The sequence below is a fragment of the Triturus cristatus genome, chromosome 8 (genome assembly GCF_964204655.1).
Source record: "Triturus cristatus chromosome 8, aTriCri1.1, whole genome shotgun sequence".
Taxonomy (NCBI): Eukaryota; Metazoa; Chordata; class Amphibia; order Caudata; family Salamandridae; genus Triturus; species Triturus cristatus.
Window position 1 is genome coordinate 1,621,673,981 of NC_140591.1, and position 20,335 is coordinate 1,621,694,315.

Here is a 20,335-nt window from a genome sequence, read left to right on the forward strand (position 1 = left end):
CTAATGTTAAACAAGCAAGGATTCCTAATCTGTAAACAAGAATAGCTATGTTGTATTACAAAAGAACAAATTTTAAACTCAATCCCATATTTTGAATAGTTCATAAATAAGTGTTTTACATATATTCATCAATATTGCTCAAATCTAGGGATATATTTCATCTGCCTCTTGCTCATTGAAATTCCTTTTTGAGTTTTTGCAATCACAGTATTGTTACTATAATATTGAAAACACTTTGAGTTTTTATTAGGTTTAAGATGATCTGTTCAACCGAAAGATAAATCAGACTTTTCTAATTGAATTGAATCGCAGGACGACTTAATGAAAATAGTTTTTTATTTAAGAATGAGGAAAGCAAGGCACTGCTGAGATTTGAACTCAGGATCTCCTGTTTACTAGACAGGCGCTTTAACCAGCTAAGCCACAGCACCCTCTTGAAAATGCTTTAAGGAACAGTTTGCCATTTGGTGTTCAAGAGAATCCTGAGTTTTTCACTTTCATAATCATTTCTCAGTTCAGAAAACGCTCTACTCAACTACTTTAGACGAGGATACTGATCCTATTCATAAACACCTCATTGATATATTGCTTATCCTGTTCATAAATGTTTTAATTATGCCTTCTTTAAGAATGCATTAATTGATTTCAATTCTAGAATGATTTTTTATCTCTATTTTGCTCTTTGTCACTCTTTTTTCCCTTTTTCATTCAAAGCATTACTTTGAAAATCTTCACAATACCACGTTTTTTGGTTTTTCAATTTAAGATGACCCATTCTAATGTTCACAGAACAACACTTTTCTTTTTAAAATGTATTAAACATTTGCGTGATGAAAATTATTTTTACATGTAAAGACAAATAATAAGGTGCTGCTTAGATTTGAACTCAGGATTTCCTGTTTACGAGACAGGCGCTTTAACCACTTAGCCAAAGCACCTATTTTAGTGGTGCAGAAGGGATCATTAATTTAGTATTGGTGATCAAATTCTGTGCCTGTGTTAAAGTGTCTTAATATGTATTCTAACGTTAAACAAGCAAGGATTCCTAATCTGTAAACAAAAATAGCTATGTTGTATTACAAAAGAACACATTTTAAACTCAATCCCTTCTTTTGAATAGTTCATAAATAAGTGTTTTGCATATATTCATCAATATTGCTCAAATCTAGGGTTATATTTCATCTGCCTCTTGCTCATTGAAATACCTTTTTGATTTTGCAATCACAGTATTGTTACTATAATATTGAAATCACTTTCAGTTTTTATTAGGTTTAAGATGATCTGTTCAACCAAAAGATAAATCAGACTTTTCTAATTTAATTGAATCGCAGGACGACTTAATGAAAATAGTTTTTTATTTAAGAATGAGGAAAGCAAGGCACTGCTGAGATTTGAACTCAGGATCTCCTGTTTACTAGACAGGTCCTTTAACCAGCTAAGCCACAGCACCCTCTTGAAAATGCTCTAAAGAACAGTTTGCCATATGGTGTTCAAGAGAATCCTGAGTTTTTCACTTTCATAATCATTTCTCAGTTCAGAAAACGCTCTACTCAACTACTTTAGACGAGGATACTGATCCTATTGATAAACACCTCATTGATATATTGCTTATCCTGTTCATAAATGTTTTAATTATGCCTTCTTTAAGAATGCATTACTTGATTTCAACTCTAGAATGATTTTTTATTTCTATTTTGCTCATTGTCACTCTTTTTTCCCTTTTTCATTCAAAGCATTACTTTGAAAATCTTCACAATACCAAGTTTTTTAGATTTTCTATTTAAGATGACCCATTCTAATGTTCACAGAACAACACTTTTCTTTTTAAAATGTATTAAACATTTGCGTGAGGAAAATTATTTTTACATGTAAGGACCAATAATAAGGTGCTGCTGAGATTTGAACTCAGGATTTCGTGTTTACGAGACAGGCGCTTTAACCACTTACAGAGAAATACTGTGGGTCTAAGAGTTCTGTGTGAATACCTGATATATTCAATAGAGTGAAACCATCTGGGGTATACCCAAAAAGGTTGAGTTCCCATCACCCACAAAGGTGGCTATTCATCATCTGGGAACCCTGAGCTGAACCAAACAACCAACCACTAGGTAGTTATGGCGGTTATATGGTAGTCCCAGTCGTGGGTGACCAAGGGTAGGGTGATGGTTTGCAGTGCCAAGAATATAAAAGGGAAAAGTGCTATTAAAAATGGCTATCAAAACACAAACAATTTTATTCTGGTGCTGTCTTGATGCCACTTTAAAAACAGTGTGTGGACAGTATAACAAATAACTGTCAGAGTGGTGGTCTACATGTTTCGGCTATCGGACTATGGAGTCCAAGCTCTCATCAGGACCTTATGCGCTACTGCAAAAACGTGAACAAGGAAACTTATGTAAATTAGTAGTTGGGATGAATTCCCAATACGACCTGTTTTTGTTAGTCCGTTTCCCTGGAGTTTTGGGGGGGGAAACAATAACCTAGTTACAATAGAAAAAAGAAAATTCATTCATTTCTGAGCAATATCAGTATCCAACACAGAACACGGCTAGATATAGTATGCTAGCGACCAATTGTACGATACTGGTAGATGTATTGTTTACACAAAATGGTATGCTTATCAAAAGATTGCTTATGTACTTACCCGTCAATTTTCGGGTATGTACCTCGCCTCGCCTGGCATCCGCTCAGGACTGGAGGCACCGCTCTATAAAGAAGAGAGTATCAATGCGTAAAGTAAATGACCCCTGGGTGAAGTATCCTATTTAATTACAGTGGGGGGAGGGAGAAAAACTTCCACAAAATGTCGTTTGAAAATGCAACTATGAAGGAATGGCAGAATCACATAGTCTAGTCAAGTCTAATCAGACGGTAAAAACACAGATATGTGTGTGTGCTAGTACATTTAGAAGTGCACTGTAGTGATGGCACCCGATTGGAAGCGGGTAAAAAATGCAAAACGAGGCTTTTAAGTTCACATTAAGTCCCTTGTTTGTCTAACCATAGCGCTCGGTAACTGAAGCGGTGAAAGCTCGGGCTTAATCTAAAAAGACGTGCAGGCATGCAGTGTCGCGTTTAAAAACTCACGCCTCAACTATGGCTCATGTATTTGGTATTAATACAATTTCTAAAGTCAGAAAGTCGGATGGCAAAGCGGTAGGACTCACCTCTCCGTCGGTACCCCGCGCTAACAGCTGAGCTGGAAGGGGAGGTGGCGGACCGGCCGGGGGAGTTTCCTAATAAAGACCAATGAGCGTCCAGCCTCGTCACTTTCTACGGGGCGCTCAAAGGGACGAAAAGCTTGTCTTGTTTTTCAACAGAAGGGAACTTGGGTAATGTAGTTGTTTAGTATAGTTCCTCTGTAGGACGTATTTCGGCGACATATTGAAGTGTCTGCCGAAAAGGTACAATCAAGGTATTTTGTACAGCAAACTGGTGCGCAACAAGGCGCCAGTCGTACAGACGGTCGCTTAACGTAAATCATACTTATGTACGCTGTCATGGTATCACAATCAGTATGTAGACAATGTGATGTCACGTGTTTATCAGGATTAAAGATTCCAGTTATCCGGAAGGCCACTTAGCGTAAATTATAATTATGTATATTCTAATGGTGTCACACTTAGGATGTAGACAGTGCGATGTCACGTGATAGCCGATGGTGTTGGTTAATAATGCCATAGGTGGTGTCAGTCTATAACGGCTATCATAGGGTAAATCTTCATCTATTAACACGTGTATGTCTGAATTAGGGATTTAAAACCTAAGCGTGATGTATAGTACTCAGAGATCCCTACGGCGGGGATATTGACAATTTACTCATAGTGGACACTCCAAATAAGATGAGTAGTGTCCTGTGTGCAAGAATGATAAAGATCAGCACGTTTAAAGGTGCATCATGTGTAGATGTCACACAAAATTACAGGGATGACCATGGGATATCGTCGTTCAGACCCAATAGATCACTCTTGAGTTTGAACACCCATTATGGTTCTTTTAGGAACAAAAATCTACTGATGTCTGTGACATGAGTGGGGATGAAAGGTTGTTCTAAGATCACCCATCTCAAATCCTCCGGTTTATGCCCCAAAGACAGAAAATGGTTGGTGAGTTTGGTGGCTTGTTTATTCCGTCTGATAGTGCTTTTATGTTCGTTAATGCGAGTTTTGATCTTTCGTGTGGTCATACCCACGTATCGCAATGAACAGGGGCAGGTTATGAGATAGATCACCCTTTCTGTATTGCAATTTGTATGCTTTTTCAGGATCCATGGTGAGTTGGTACCGATATCAATGGTTTTGGTGGACCGGGTTTGAGGACAAACAGAGCACTGGCCACAAGGGAAATGCCCCTGAACCGGTGGCAAGTTCCACAGGGTATTAGTAGTTGTGGGGGGTTTCACCCGTGGTCTTGTGTGTACTAGATTATCTCTAAGGTTGGTACCTCTTTTAAAAGAGAAAAGGGGAGATGGTAGAGTCTCATTCCCTATGTTTAATATCCGCCAATGTCTCCTGATCGTTTTTTGTACATGGTTAGACCACGTGCTGAATGTATTGACACAGGTCATTCTCAACAACGGTGGTTTAGGTACTGGAGGTTCTAGAAGTGCCCCACGATGATTGTTGGTGGCTCTTTTCCAGGCGCGTCTGACCAAGTTCTTTGGGTATTGTCTATCTTGTAGCTGACTAGATAGATCTTCTGCATGACGATTGAAAGTAGTTAGATCAGAACAATTCCTGCGAATGCGCAGGAACTGTCCTATGGGTAGATTTTCCCGGAGAGATCTTGGATGGTAACTTTGAAAACTCAAAAGAGAGTTCTTTGAGGAAGGTTTTCTGTATAGCTCACTCCCCAGTCTGCCCTGGTCAGGGCATATCATAATGTCTAAAAAAGGCAGTCGAGTTTTGTCATAGGCTACCGTGAAGCGTAAAAAATCATTCTGCTCATTTAGCCATGCATGGAAATCCAACAGAGAGGCAACAGACCCATGCCATACTACCAGAATAACATCAATGTACCTTCTCCATATCTTTATCTGCTCTCTGAATGGATTGGACTGTCTAAGTACATTGTGCTGTTCGAAAAGATGGACATACAGGTTGGCTAAGCTCGGCGCGAAAATGCTGCCCATAGATGTTCCTGAGACTTGCAGATAAATTGTCTCCTCGAACCTGAAGAAATTTACCATCATAGCCAACCTGGCACATTCCATAATGAAATGAACCGGTGTGATGGTGTCGAGGTTTCTCATCTCTAGAAGACTCTCTATGGCTTCTAGGGTCTCCGTTTGTGGGATAGAGGTGTACAAGGATTCCACATCGAAGCTCACCAATATGTCCGATTCCGTGTCAAAAACAATGTCTGGAAGCAGGCGGAGGACGTCTTTAGTATCTTGCAGGTAACTCGGCATTTCCTTAACGAGTGGCTGCAAAAAGAAATCCACAAAAGTGGAAAGAGGTTCTAATAGAGAGCCTATACCTGATATTATCGGTCGCCCTGGAGGTGGTCTTTGTTCTTTATGGATCTTTGGTAAGACATAAAAGTATGGCATGACCGGGTATTTGGTAGTTAGGAAATGGGATTCTTGTTCTGTGATCCAGCCAGCAGCTTGTGCATCATCAACGAGGGTTTTAATCTCTCTTGTGAGTCTGGGAGTGGGATCTTCAGAGAGCGGTTTGTACACTGCAAGATTATCGAGTTGTCTCAGGCATTCAGTTCGGTATGTCTCTGTATCTAAGATGACAATTGCTCCGCCTTTATCTGCCGGTTTTATCGTGATGGAGTCGTCCTTCGCAAGTGCCATTAAGGCAAGTTTGTCCTTCTTCGAAAGATTATGATAAACCTTGTTTTCTCTGGCATTGTAGGTGGTGATATCTTGGATCACAGCTTGTTCAAATACTTTTACGCGGTCCCGAACAAGATGAACTGGAGGGTTGAAAGTGGAGGCAATTTTAAGGCCTGTATTCCTGTCAGGAGAGTCATCTGCAGAAGTTGTACGGTCTTTGTCCTTAAAGAAAAAGTGAAGGCGTATCTTCCTAAAGAATTTAGCCATTTCACAGCGGAGCTGGAATAGATCTCCTTCGTTGGTCGGGACAAACCCCAAACCTTTATTAAGGACTCGTTGTTCATCAGATGTTAAGATTTTGGTGCTTAAATTCACAACTAATTCGTTGTGCTCGTGCTTGTCCCTGGTTGTGGTTGTCCCTTCCTGCTGAGGGTATTCGGTTGTTGTGGTTCCTCCATTTGCCAATGTACCTGTGGTGACCCTCTCCTTCTGCCCCGATTTCGTCCGCGACCTGATCCTAAAAAAGGCGGTTGGCCAAAGAATGGAGCCTGAGCTGGAAAAGGAAGTGGTGGCTGGGTAAAGGGAGGTTGGTAGCCCCATGGAGCGGGCGGCTACCAAGGTGTTCCTTGTTGGTAAGGGTTTGGCATATTATGTCTGAAACTAGGCCGAGATTGTCCTCTACCTCTCCTTGGTGGTTGTGCATTGTTCTGGGAATCTGAGTCGGTAGAATGGGTATCTGACCCAGACGAGGAGTAATTGGACCCGTATCTTCTACCTTTTCTATTGTACTCGGGTGGAACGTACTGTTCACTAGTGTATGGATATACCTTTTCAAAGGAGAAGCGCGCTAAATCCTTTTTGAATATGTCTATTTTGGTCAATAGGATCGAGTCTTTATGTTCTTTATTAGTTTTATTTGTCTCTTCCATGTTTCTTTTGAAAATGGCGCTAGAGATGGTAGTCTTAATCTGCCCCTCCAAAGTTTGAATCTCAATGAGTATGGCATCAGCTACCCTTTTGGCCGTGTTAATGATGAGAATTAACCAATCGCGTGTGCAATGCCACGCGATTAGTGACCAGTCTTTGAGAAATATCTTATCAGAGAGAAAAAGTCTGGGAGTGTTTGTCACTATTAGGCCCATAGGGGCACTGTTGTTTCTCAGATACTCAGTCATGATGACACCGTGAATGAAGGTGCGAGAGTGGGAGTTTTTTAGACTGAGTAAGGATTGCCAATCATCCTGAGTGTTGCTCGTGACAGAAGGTAAAGAGTCTAAAATACTAGGATTGGTATCGATTGGAGCATATCTTCATTAAAAGCTAGACCTGTGAGTTCTGCCATGTTCAAAAATTGCCAAACGTTGTGAGAAAGTAGTGAATCTTCCCAAATGTGAAGGACCCGCAGCCGTAGCTGCTCTAAGACTAAATACAAGAAAAACCCTACACAAAGAGGGAAAGTGTGGGTAGGGAGGGTCCAAGGGATATGTTTAGAGACCAACTACAGTATGAGTCCCCAATCAACAAACATCATACAAAGAAATACTGTGGGTCTAAGAGTTCTGTGTGAATACCTGATATATTCAATAGAGTGAAACCATCTGGGGTATACCCAAAAAGGTTGAGTTCCCATCACCCACAAAGGTGGCTATTCATCATCTGGGAACCCTGAGCTGAACCAAACAACCAACCACTAGGTAGTTATGGCGGTTATATGGTAGTCCCAGTCGTGGGTGACCAAGGGTAGGGTGATGGTTTGCAGTGCCAAGAATATAAAAGGAAAAAGTGCTATTAAAAATGGCTATCAAAACACAAACAATTTTATTCTGGTGCTGTCTTGATGCCACTTTAAAAACAGTGCGTGGACAGTATAACAAATAACTGTCAGAGTGGTGGTCTACATGTTTCGGCTATCGGACTATGGAGTCCAAGCTCTCATCAGGACCTTATGCACTACTGCAAAAACGTGAAAATGGAAACTTATGTAAATTAGTAGTTGGGATGAATTCCCAATACGACCTGTTTTTGTTAGTCCGTTTCCCTGGAGTTTTGGGGGGGGGAAACAAGAACCTAGTTACAATAGAAAAAAGAAAATTCATTCATTTCTGAGCAATATCAGTATCCAACACAGAACACGGCTAGATATAGTATGCTAGCGATCAATTGTACAATACTGGTAGATGTATTGTTTACACAAAATGGTATGCTTATCAAAAGATTGCTTATGTACTTACCCGTCAATTTTCGGGTATGTACCTCGCCTCGCCTGGCATCCGCTCAGGACTGGAGGCACCGCTCTATAAAGAAGAGAGTATCAATGCGTAAAGTAAATGACCCCTGGGTGAAGTATCCTATTTAATTACAGTGGGGGGAGGGAGAAAAACTTCCACAAAATGTCGTTTGAAAATGCAACTATGAAGGAATGGCAGAATCACATAGTCTAGTCAAGTCTAATCAGACGGTAAAAACACAGATATGTGTGTGTGCTAGTACATTTAGAAGTGCACTGTAGTGATGGCACCCGATTGGAAATTGTATTAATACCAAATACATGAGCCATAGTTGAGGCGTGAGTTTTTAAACGTGACACTGCACGCCTGCACGTCTTTTTAGATTAAGCCCGAGCTTTCACCGCTTCAGTTACCGAGCGCTATGGTTAGACAAACAAGGGACTTAATGTGAACTTAAAAGCCTCGTTTTGCATTTTTTACCCGCTTCCAATCGGGTGCCATCACTACAGTGCACTTCTAAATGTACTAGCACACACACATATCTGTGTTTTTACCGTCTGATTAGACTTGACTAGACTATGTGATTCTGCCATTCCTTCATAGTTGCATTTTCAAACGACATTTTGTGGAAGTTTTTCTCCCTCCCCCCACTGTAATTAAATAGGATACTTCACCCAGGGGTCATTTACTTTACGCATTGATACTCTCTTCTTTATAGAGCGGTGCCTCCAGTCCTGAGCGGATGCCAGGCGAGGCGAGGTACATACCCGAAAATTGACGGGTAAGTACATATGCAATCTTTTGATAAGCATACCATTTTGTGTAAACAATACATCTACCAGTATTGTACAATTGATCGCTAGCATACTATATCTAGCCGTGTTCTGTGTTGGATACTGATATTGCTCAGAAATGAATGAATTTTCTTTTTTCTATTGTAACTAGGTTCTTGTTTCCCCCCCCAAAACTCCAGGGAAACGGACTAACAAAAACAGGTCGTATTGGGAATTCATCCCAACTACTAATTTACATAAGTTTCCTTTTTCACGTTTTTGCAGTAGCGCATAAGGTCCTGATGAGAGCTTGGACTCCATAGTCCGATAGCCGAAACATGTAGACCACCACTCTGACAGTTATTTGTTATACTGTCCACACACTGTTTTTAAAGTGGCATCAAGACAGCACCAGAATAAAATTGTTTGTGTTTTGATAGCCATTTTTAATAGCACTTTTTCCTTTTATATTCTTGGCACTGCAAACCCTCACCCTACCCTTGGTCACCCACGACTGGGACTACCATATAACCGCCATAACTACCTAGTGGTTGGTTGTTTGGTTCAGCTCAGGGTTCCCAGATGATGAATAGCCACCTTTGTGGGTGATGGGAACTCAACCTTTTTGGGTATACCCCAGATGGTTTCACTCTATTGAATATATCAGGTATTCACACAGAACTCTTAGACCCACAGTATTTCTTTGTATGATGTTTGTTGATTGGGGACTCATACTGTAGTTGGTCTCTAAACATATCCCTTGGACCCTCCCTACCCACACTTTCCCTCTTTGTGTAGGGTTTTTCTTGTATTTAGCTTTAACCACTTAGCCACAGCACCTATTTTAGTGATACAGAAGGGATCATTAATTTAGTATTAGTGATCAAATTCTGTGCCTGTGTTAAAGTGTCTCAATATGTATTCTAATGTTAAACAAGCAAGGATTCCTAATCTGTAAACAAGAATAGCTATGTTGTATTACAAAAGAACACATTTTAAACTCAATCCCATATTTTGAATAGTTCATAAATAACTGTTTTACATATGTTCATCAATATTGCTCAAATCTAGGGTTATATTTCATCTGCCTCTTGCTCATTGAAATTCCTTTTTGATTTTTGCAATCACAGTATTGTTACTATAATATTGAAAACACTTTCAGTTTTTATTAGGTTTAAGATGATCTGTTCAACCGAAAGATAATTCAGACTTTTCTAATTGAATTGAATCGCAGGACGACTTAATGAAAATAGTTTTTTATATAAGAAAGAGGAAAGCAAGGCACTGCTGAGATTTGAACTCAGGATTTCCTGTTTACTAGAAAGGCGCTTTAACCAGCTAAGCCACAGCACCCTCTTGAAAATGCTTTAAGGAACAGTTTGCCATATGGTGTTCAAGAGAATCCTGAGTTTTTCACTTTCATAATCATTTCTCAGTTCAGAAAACGCTCTACTCAACTACTTTAGACGAGGATACTGATCCTATTCATAAACACCTCATTGATATATTGCTTATCCTGTTCATAAATGTTTTAATTATGCCTTCTTTAAGAATGCATTAATTGATTTCAACTCTAGAATGATTTTTTATCTCTATTTTGCTCTTTGTCACTCTTTTTTCCCTTTTTCATTCAAAGCATTACTTTGAAAATCTTCACAATACCACGTTTTTTTGTTTTTCAATTTAAGATGACCCATTCTAATTTTCACATAACAATACTTTTCTTTTTAAAATGTATTAAACATTTGCGTGATGAAAATTATTTTTACATGAAAGGACCAATAATAAGGTGCTGCTGAGATTTGAACTCAGGATTTCCTGGTTACGAGACAGGCGCTTTAACCACTTAGCCACAGCACCTATTTTAGTGATACAGAAGGGATCATTAATTTAGTATTGGTGATCAAATCCTGTGCCTGTGTTAAAGTGTCTTAATATGTATTCTAATGTTAAACAAGCAAGGATTCCTAATCTGTAAACAAGAATAGCTATGTTGTATTACAAAAGAACACATTTTAAACTCAATCCCATATTTTGAATAGTTCATAAATAAGTGTTTTACATATATTCATCAATATTGCTCAAATCTAGGGTTATATTTCATCTGCCTCTTGCTCATTGAAATACCTTTTTGATTTTGCAATCACAGTATTGTTACTATAATATTGAAATCACTTTCAGTTTTTATTAGGTTTAAGATGATCTGTTCAACCGAAAGATAAATTAGACTTTTCGAATTTAATTGAATCGCAGGACGAATTAATGAAAATTGTTTTTTATTTAAGAATGAGGAAAGCAAGGCACTGCTGAGATTTGAACTCAGGATCTCCTGTTTACTAGACAGGCGCTTTAACCAGCTAAGCCACAGCACCCTCTTGAAAATGCTTTAAAGAACAGTTTGCCATATGGTGTTCAAGAGAATCCTGAGTTTTTCACTTTCATAATCATTTCTCAGTTCAGAAAACGCTCTACTCAACTACTTTAGACGAGGATACTGATCCTATTGATAAACACCTCATTGATATATTGCTTATCCTGTTCATAAATGTTTTAATTATGCCTTCTTTAAAAATGCATTACTTGATTTCAACTCTAGAATGATTTTTTATCTCTATTTTGCTCTTTGTCACTCTTTTTTCCCTTTTTCATTCAAAGCATTACTTTGAAAATCTTCACAATACCACGTTTTTTAGTTTTTTAATTTAAGATGACCCATTCTAATGTTCACAGAACAACACTTTTCTTTTTAAAATGTATTAAACATTTGCGTGATGAAAATTATTTTTACATGTAAGGACCAATAATAAGGTGCTGCTGAGATTTGAACTCAGGATTTCGTGGTTACGAGACAGGCGCTTTAACCACTTAGCCACAGCACCTATTTTAGTGATACAGAAGGGATCATTAATTTAGTATTGGTGATCAAATTCTGTGCCTGTGTTAAAGTGTCTTAATATGTATTCTAATGTTAAACAAGCAAGGATTCCTAATCTGTAAACAAGAATAGCTATGTTGTATTACAAAAGAACACATTTTAAACTCAATCCCATATTTTGAATAGTTCATAAATAAGTGTTTTACATATATTCATCAATATTGCTCAAATCTAGGGTTATATTTCATCTGCCTCTTGCTCATTGAAATTCCTTTTTGATTTTTGCAATCACAGTATTGTTACTATAATATTGAAAACACTTTCAGTTTTTATTAGGTTTAAGGTGATCTGTTCAACCGAAAGATAAATCAGACTTTTCTAATTGAATTGAATCGCAGGACGACTTAATGAAAATAGTTTTTTATATAAGAATGAGGAAAGCAAGGCACTGCTGAGATTTGAACTCAGGATCTCCTGTTTACTAGACAGGCGCTTTAACAAGCTCAGCCACAGCACCCTCTTGAAAATGCTTTAAGAACCTGTTTGCCATATGGTGTTCAAGAGAATCCTGAGTTTTTCACTTTCATAATCATTTCTCAGTTCAGAAAACGCTCTACTCAACTACTTTAGACGAGGATACTGATCCTATTCATAAACACCTCATTGATATATTGCTTATCCTGTTCATAAATGTTTTAATTATGCCTTCTTTAAGAATGCATTAATTGATTTCAACTCTAGAATGATTTTTTATCTCTATTTTGCTCTTTGTCACTCTTTTTTCCCTTTTTCATTCAACGCATTACTTTGAAAATCTTCACAATACCAAGTTTTTTTGTTTTTCAATTTAAGATGACCCATTCTAATGTTCACAGAACAACACGTTTCTTTTTAAAATTTATTAAACATTTGCGTGATGAAAATTATTTTTACATGTAAGGACAAATAATAAGGTGCTGCTTGGATTTAAACTCAGGATTTCCTGTTTACGAGACAGGCGCTTTAACCACTTAGCCAAAGCACCGATTTTAGTGATACAGAAGGGATCATTAATTTAGTATTGGTGATCAAACTCTGTGCCTGTGTTAAAGTGTCTTAATATGTATTCTAATGTTAAACAAGCAAGTATTCCTAATCTGTAAACAAGAATAGCTATGTTGTATTACAAAAGAACACATTTTAAACTCAATCCCATATTTTGAATAGTTCATAAATAAGTGTTTTACATATATTCATCAATATTGCTCAAATCTAGGGTTGTATTTCATCTGCCTCTTGCTCATTGAAATACCTTTTTGATTTTGCAATCACAGTATTGTTACTATAATATTGAAATCACTTTCAGTTTTTATTAGGTTTAAGATGGTCTGTTCAACCCAAAAGATAAATCAGACTTTTCTAATATAATTGAATCGCAGGACGAATTAATGAAAATAGATTTTTATTTAAGAATGTGGAAAGCAAGGCACTGCTGAGATTTGAACTCAGGATCTCCTGTTTACTAGACAGGCGCTTTAACCGGCTAAGCCACAGCACCTTCTTGAAAATGCTTTAAAGAACAGTTTGCCATATGGTGTTCAAGAGAATCCTGAGTTTTTCCCTTTCATAATCATTTCTCAGTTCAGAAAACGCTCTACTCAACTACTTTAGACGAGGATACTGATCCTATTCATAAACACCTCATTGATATATTGCTTATCCTGTTCATAAATGTTTTAATTATGCCTTCTTTAAGAATGCATTACTTGATTTCAACTCTAGAATGATTTTTTATCTCTATTTTGCTCTTTGTCACTCTTTTTTCCCTTTTTCATTCAAAGCATTACTTTGAAAATCTTCACAATACCACGTTTTTTAGTTTTTCAATTTAAGATGACCCATTCTAATGTTCACAGAACAACACTTTTCTTTTTAAAATGTATTAAACATTTGCGTGATGAAAATTATTTTTACATGTAAGGACCAATAATAAGGTGCTGCTGAGATTTGAACTCAGGATTTCCTGTTTACGAGACAGGCGCTTTAACCACTTAGCCACAGCACCTATTTTAGTGATACAGAAGGGATCATTAATTTAGTATTGGTGATCAAATTCTGTGCCTGTGTTAAAGTGTCTTAATATGTATTCTAATGTTAAACAAGCAAGGATTCCTAATCTTTAAACAAGAATAGCTATGTTGTATTACAAAAGAACACATTTTAAACTCAATCCCATATTTTGAATAGTTCATAAATAAGTGTTTTACATATATTCATCAATATTGCTCAAATCTAGGGTTATATTTCATCTGCCTCTTGCTCATTAAAATTCCTTTTTGATTTTTGCAATCACAGTATTGTTACTATAATATTGAAAACACTTTCAGTTTTTATTAGGTTTAAGATGATCTGTTCAACCGAAAGATAAATCAGACTTTTCTAATTGAATTGCAGGACGACTTAATAAAAATTGTTTTTTATTTAAGAATGAGGAAAGCAAGGCACTGCTGAGATTTGAACTCAGGATCTCCTGTTTACTAGACAGGCGCTTTAACCAGCTAAGCCACAGCACCCTCTTGAAAATGCTTTAAGGAACAGTTTGCCATATGGTGTTCAAGAGAATCCTGAGTATTTCACTTTCATAATCATTTCTCAGTTCAGAAAATGCTCTACTCAACTACTTTAGACGAGGATACTGATCCTATTCATAAACACCTCATTGATATATTGCTTATCTTGTTCATAAATGTTTTAATCTTGCCTTCTTTAAGAATGCATTACTTGAATTCAACTCTAGAATGATTTTTTATCTCTATTTTGCTTTTTGTCACTCTTTTTTCCCTTTTTCATTCAAAGCATTACTTTGAAAATCTTCACAATACCACGTTTTTTTGTTTTTCAATTTAAGATGACCCATTCTAATGTTCACAGAACAACAATTTTCTTTTTAAAATGTATTAAACATTTGCGTGATGAAAATTATTTTTACATGTAAGGACAAATAATAAGGTGCTGCTTAGATTTGAACTCAGGATTTCCTGTTTACGAGACAGGCGCTTTAACCACTTAGCCAAAGCACCTATTTTAGTGATACAGAAGGGATCATTAATTTAGTATTGATGATCAAATTCTGTGCCTGTGTTAAAGTGTCTTAATATGTATTCTAATGTTAAACAAGCAAGGATTCCTAATCTGTAAACAAGAATAGCTATGTTGTATTACAAAAGAACACATTTTAAACTCAATCCCATATTTTGAATAGTTCATAAATAAGTGTTTTACATATATTCATCAATATTGCTCAAATCTAGGGTTATATTTCATCTGCCTCTTGCTCATTGAAATTCCTTTTTGATTTTTGCAATCACAGTATTGTTACTATAATATTGAAAACACTTTCAGTTTTTATTAGGTTTAAGATGATCTGTTCAACCGAAAGATAAATCAGACTTTTCTAATTGAATTGAATCGCAGGACGACTTAATGAAAATAGTTTTTTATTTAAGAATGAGGAAAGCAAGGCCCTGGTGAGATTTGAACTCAGGATCTCTTGTTTACTAGACAGGCGCTTTAACCAGCTAAGCCACAGCACCCTCTTGAAAATGCTTTAAGGAACAGTTTGCCATATGGTGTTCAAGAGAATCCTGAGTTTTTCACTTTCATAATCATTTCTCAGTTCAGAAAATGCTCTACTCAACTACTTTAGACGAGGATACTGATCCTATTCATAAACACCTCATTGATATATTGCTTATCCTGTTCATAAATGTTTTAATTATGCCTTCTTTAAGAATGCAATAATTGATTTCAACTCTAGAATGATTTTTTATCTCTATTTTGCTCTTTGTCACTCTTTTTTCCCTTTTTCATTCAAAGCATTACTTTGAAAATCTTCACAATACCACGTTTTTTGTTTTTCAATTTAAGATGACCCATTCTAATGTTCACAGAACAACACTTTTCTTTTTAAAATGTATTAAACATTTGTGTGATGAAAATTATTTTTACATGTAAGGACGAATAATAAGGTGCTGCTTAGATTTGAACTCAGGATTACCTGTTTACGAGACAGGCGCTTTAACCACTTAGCCAAAGCACCTATTTTAGTGATACAGAAGGGATCATTAATTTAGTATTGGTGATCAAATTCTGTGCCTGTGTTAAAGTGTCTTAATATGTATTCTAATGTTAAACAAGCAAGGATTCCTAATCTGTAAACAAGAATAGCTATGTTGTATTACAAAAGAACACATTTTAAACTCAATCCCATATTTTGAATAGTTCATAAATAAGTGTTTTACATATATTCATCAATATTGCTCAAATCTAGGGTTATATTTCATCTGCCTCTTGCTCATTGAAATTCCTTTTTGATTTTTGCAATCACAGTATTGTTACTATAATATTGAAAACACTTTCAGTTTTTATTAGGTTTAAGATGATCTGTTCAACCGAAAGATAAATCAGACTTTTCTAATTGAATTGAATCGCAGGACGACTTAATGAAAATAGTTTTTTATATAAGAATGAGGAAAGAAAGGCACTGCTGAGATTTAAACTCAGGATCTCCTGTTTACAAGACAGGCGCTTTAACTAGGGGTGGGCGGAATTTGCGGAATTAACCTTCGCAAATTATCGCGAGAATGTTTAAAATTATCGCAAACAAGCAGAAATATCGCAAAGATGCGGAAGTTTTTTTCCGGCATGTTCGCGAGATTTTCTGCATGGTTGCGGGTCGCCAACTTACCCATGTGGTTGCTTGCGGGCGCGGCCATCTTGTTTTGAGTTGTTCTCGCGGTGCATGATCGCGAGAAGAAAGACGTGATCGCGCGACGCATGACGTCACTGCGGGTGCGAACTGTCGCGAGACAGCGCAAATGGCTAAAAACAATACAACATCTCATGGAGAACGCGACCGGATCAAGAAAACTTGTCGGCGAACGCAGGGATTCAGGTAAGGCGATCGCGCGCGCGCGAGAATGTATCATTTTACAGCGCGAGCAAGAAACAAATTATCGCCAAGCTGCGGAAACCGGAATTTTTGACATTTTCGCGCTCTCCGCGGAACGCAAAAATGTCAAATTATCGCAATTTCCGCGAACGGAACGAAATTTTTGCCCAGGCCTAGCTTTAACCAGCTAAGCCACAGCACCCTCTTGAAAATGCTTTAAAGAACAGTTTGCCATATGGTGTTCAAGAGAATCCTGAGTTTTTCACTTTCATAATCATTTCTCAGTTCAGAAAACGCTCTACTCAACTACTTTAGACGAGGATACTGATCCTATTGATAAACACCTCATTGATATATTGCTTATCCTGTTCATAAATGTTTTAATTATGCCTTCTTTAAGAATGCATTACTTGATTTCAACTCTAGAATGATTTTTTATCTCTATTTTGCTCTTTGTCACTCATTTTTCCCTTTTTCATTCAAAGCATTACTTTGAAAATCTTCACAATACCACGTTTTTTTGTTTTTCAATTTAAGATGACCCATTCTAATGTTCACAGAACAACACTTTTCTTTTTAAAATGTATTAAACATTTGCGTGATGAAAATTATTTTTACATGTAAGGACAAATAATAAGGTGCTGCTGAGATTTGAACTCAGGATTTCCAGTTTACGAGACAGGCGCTTTAACCACTTAGCCACAGCACCTATTTTAGTGATACAGAAGGGATCATTAATTTAGTATTGGTGATCAAATTCTGTGCCTGTGTTAAAGTGTCTTAATATGTATTCTAATGTTAAACAAGCAAGGATTCCTAATCTGTAAACAAGAATAGCTATGTTGTATTACAAAAGAACACATTTTAAACTCAATCCCATATTTTGAATAGTTCATAAATAAGTGTTTTACATATATTCATCAATATTGCTCAAATCTAGGGTTATATTTCATCTGCCTCTTGCTCATTGAAATTCCTTTTTGATTTTTGCAATCACAGTATTGTTACTATAATATTGAAAACACTTTCAGTTTTTATTAGGTTTAAGATGATCTGTTCAACCGAAAGATAAATCAGACTTTTCTAATTGAATTGCAGGACGACTTAATAAAAATAGTATTTTATTTAAGAATGAGGAAAGCAAGGCACTGCTGAGATTTGAACTCAGGATCTCCTGTTTACTAGACAGGCGCTTTAACCAGCTAAGCCACAGCACCCTCTTGAAAATGCTTTAAAGAACAGTTTGCCATATGGTGTTCAAGAGAATCCTGAGTATTTCACTTTCATAATCATTTCTCAGTTCAGAAAATGCTCTACTCAACTACTTTAGACGAGGATACTGATCCTATTCATAAACACCTCATTGATATATTGCTTATCTTGTTCATAAATGTTTTAATCATGCCTTCTTTAAGAATGCATTACTTGAATTCAACTCTAGAATGATTTTTTATCTCTATTTTGCTTTTTGTCACCCTTTTTTCCCTTTTTCATTCAAAGCATTACTTTGAAAATCTTCACAATACCACGTTTTTTTGTTTTTCAATTTAAGATGACCCATTCTAATGTTCACAGAACAACAATTTTCTTTTTAAAATGTATTAAACATTTGCGTGATGAAAATTATTTTTACATGTAAGGACAATTAATAAGGTGCTGCTTTGATTTGAACTCAGGATTTCCTGTTTACGAGACAGGCGCTTTAACCACTTAGCCAAAGCACCTATTTTAGTGATACAGAAGGGATCATTAATTTAGTATTGGTGATCAAATTCTGTGCCTGTGTTAAAGTGTCTTAATATGTATTCTAATGTTAAACAAGCAAGGATTCCTAATCTGTAAACAAGAATAGCTATGTTGTATTACAAAAGAACACATTTTAAACTCAATCCCATATTTTGAATAGTTCATAAATAAGTGTTTTACATATATTCATCAATATTGCTCAAATCTAGGGTTATATTTCATCTGCCTCTTGCTCATTGAAATTCCTTTTTGATTTTTGCAATCACAGTATTGTTACTATAATATTGAAAACACTTTCAGTTTTTATTAGGTTTAAGATGATCTGTTCAACCGAAAGATAAATCAGACTTTTCTAATTGAATTGAATCGCAGGACGACTTAATGAAAATAGTTTTTTATATAAGAATGAGGAAAGCAAGGCACTGCTGAGATTTAAACTCAGGATCTCCTGTTTACAAGACAGGCGCTTTAACCAGCTAAGCCACAGCACCCTCTTGAAAATGCTTTAAAGAACAGTTTGCCATATGGTGTTCAAGAGAATCCTGAGTTTTTCACTTTCATAATCATTTCTCAGTTCAGAAAACGCTCTACTCAACTACTTGAGACGAGGATACTGATCCTATTCATAAACACCTCATTGATATATTGCTTATCTTGTTCATAAATGTTTTAATCATGCCTTCTTTAAGAATGCATTACTTGAATTCAACTCTAGAATGATTTGTTATCTCTATTTTGCTTTTTGTCACTCTTTTTTCCCTTTTTCATTCAAAGCATTACTTTGAAAATCTTCACAATACCACGTTTTTTTGTTTTTCAATTTAAGATGACCCATTCTAATGTTCATAGAACAACACTTTTCTTTTTAAAATGTATTAAACATTTGCTTGATGAAAATTATTTTTACATGTAAGGACCAATAATAAAGTGCCGCTGAGATTTGAACTCAGGATTTCCTGTTTACGAGAAAGGCGCTTTAACCACTTAGCCACAGCACCTATTTTAGTGATACAGAAGGGATCATTAATTTAGTATTGGTGATCAAATTCTGTGCCTGTGTTAAAGTGTCTTAATATGTATTCTAATGTTAAACAAGCAAGGATTCCTAATCTGTAAACAAGAATAGCTATGTTGTATTACAAAAGAACACATTTTAAACTCAATCCCATATTTTGAATAGTTCATAAATAAGTGTTTTACATATATTCATCAATATTGCTCAAATCTAGGGTTATATTTCATCTGCCTCTTGCTCATTGAAATTCCTTTTTGATTTTTGCAATCACAGTATTGTTACTATAATATTGAAAACACTTTCAGTTTTTATTAGGTTTAAGGTGATCTGTTCAACCGAAAGATAAATCAGACTTTTCTAATTGAATTGAATCGCAGGACGACTTAATGAAAATAGTTTTTTATATAAGAATGAGGAAAGCAAGGCACTGCTGAGATTTGAACTCAGGATCTCCTGTTTACTAGACAGGCGCTTTAACAAGCTCAGCCACAGAACCCTCTTGAAAATGCTTTAAGAACCTGTTTGCCATATGGTGTTCAAGAGAATCTTGAGTTTTTCACTTTCATAATCATTTCTCAGTTCAGAAAACGCTCTACTCAACTACTTTAGACGAGGATACTGATCCTATTCATAAACACCTCATTGATATATTGCTTATCCTGTTCATAAATGTTTTAATTATGCCTTCTTTAAGAATGCATTAATTGATTTCAACTCTAGAATGATTTTTTATCTCTATTTTGCTCTTTGTCACTCTTTTTTCCCTTTTTCATTCAACGCATTACTTTGAAAATCTTCACAATGCCACGTTTTTTTGTTTTTCAATTTAAGATGACCCATTCTAATGTTCACAGAACAACACGTTTCTTTTTAAAATGTATTAAACATTTGCGTGATGAAAATTATTTTTACATGTAAGGACAAATAATAAGGTGCTGCTTAGATTTGAACTCAGGATTTCCTGTTTACGAGTCAGGCGCTTT

At 36.3% G+C, this 20,335-nt stretch overlaps 8 non-coding genes across 8 annotated transcripts; all 8 read right to left on the reverse strand.

Moving 5' to 3' along the window:
• Positions 1-357: 357 nt before the first annotated feature.
• TRNAT-AGU (transfer RNA threonine (anticodon AGU)) lies at positions 358-431 on the reverse strand. Its single transcript has one exon. It is a non-coding gene; the product is annotated as a tRNA-Thr (tRNA).
• Positions 432-10,573: 10,142 nt separating this feature from the next.
• On the reverse strand, positions 10,574-10,646 carry TRNAT-CGU (transfer RNA threonine (anticodon CGU)). Its single transcript has one exon. It is a non-coding gene; the product is annotated as a tRNA-Thr (tRNA).
• Positions 10,647-11,084: 438 nt separating this feature from the next.
• Positions 11,085-11,158, reverse strand: TRNAT-AGU (transfer RNA threonine (anticodon AGU)). Its single transcript has one exon. It is a non-coding gene; the product is annotated as a tRNA-Thr (tRNA).
• A 1,966-nt stretch (positions 11,159-13,124) lies between these two features.
• On the reverse strand, positions 13,125-13,198 carry TRNAT-AGU (transfer RNA threonine (anticodon AGU)). Its single transcript has one exon. It is a non-coding gene; the product is annotated as a tRNA-Thr (tRNA).
• A 434-nt stretch (positions 13,199-13,632) lies between these two features.
• Positions 13,633-13,705, reverse strand: TRNAT-CGU (transfer RNA threonine (anticodon CGU)). The gene has a single exon. It is a non-coding gene; the product is annotated as a tRNA-Thr (tRNA).
• A 434-nt stretch (positions 13,706-14,139) lies between these two features.
• TRNAT-AGU (transfer RNA threonine (anticodon AGU)) lies at positions 14,140-14,213 on the reverse strand. Its single transcript has one exon. It is a non-coding gene; the product is annotated as a tRNA-Thr (tRNA).
• Positions 14,214-17,227: 3,014 nt separating this feature from the next.
• On the reverse strand, positions 17,228-17,300 carry TRNAT-CGU (transfer RNA threonine (anticodon CGU)). The gene has a single exon. It is a non-coding gene; the product is annotated as a tRNA-Thr (tRNA).
• A 434-nt stretch (positions 17,301-17,734) lies between these two features.
• TRNAT-AGU (transfer RNA threonine (anticodon AGU)) lies at positions 17,735-17,808 on the reverse strand. The gene has a single exon. It is a non-coding gene; the product is annotated as a tRNA-Thr (tRNA).
• Between the last annotated feature and the right edge of the window lie 2,527 nt (positions 17,809-20,335).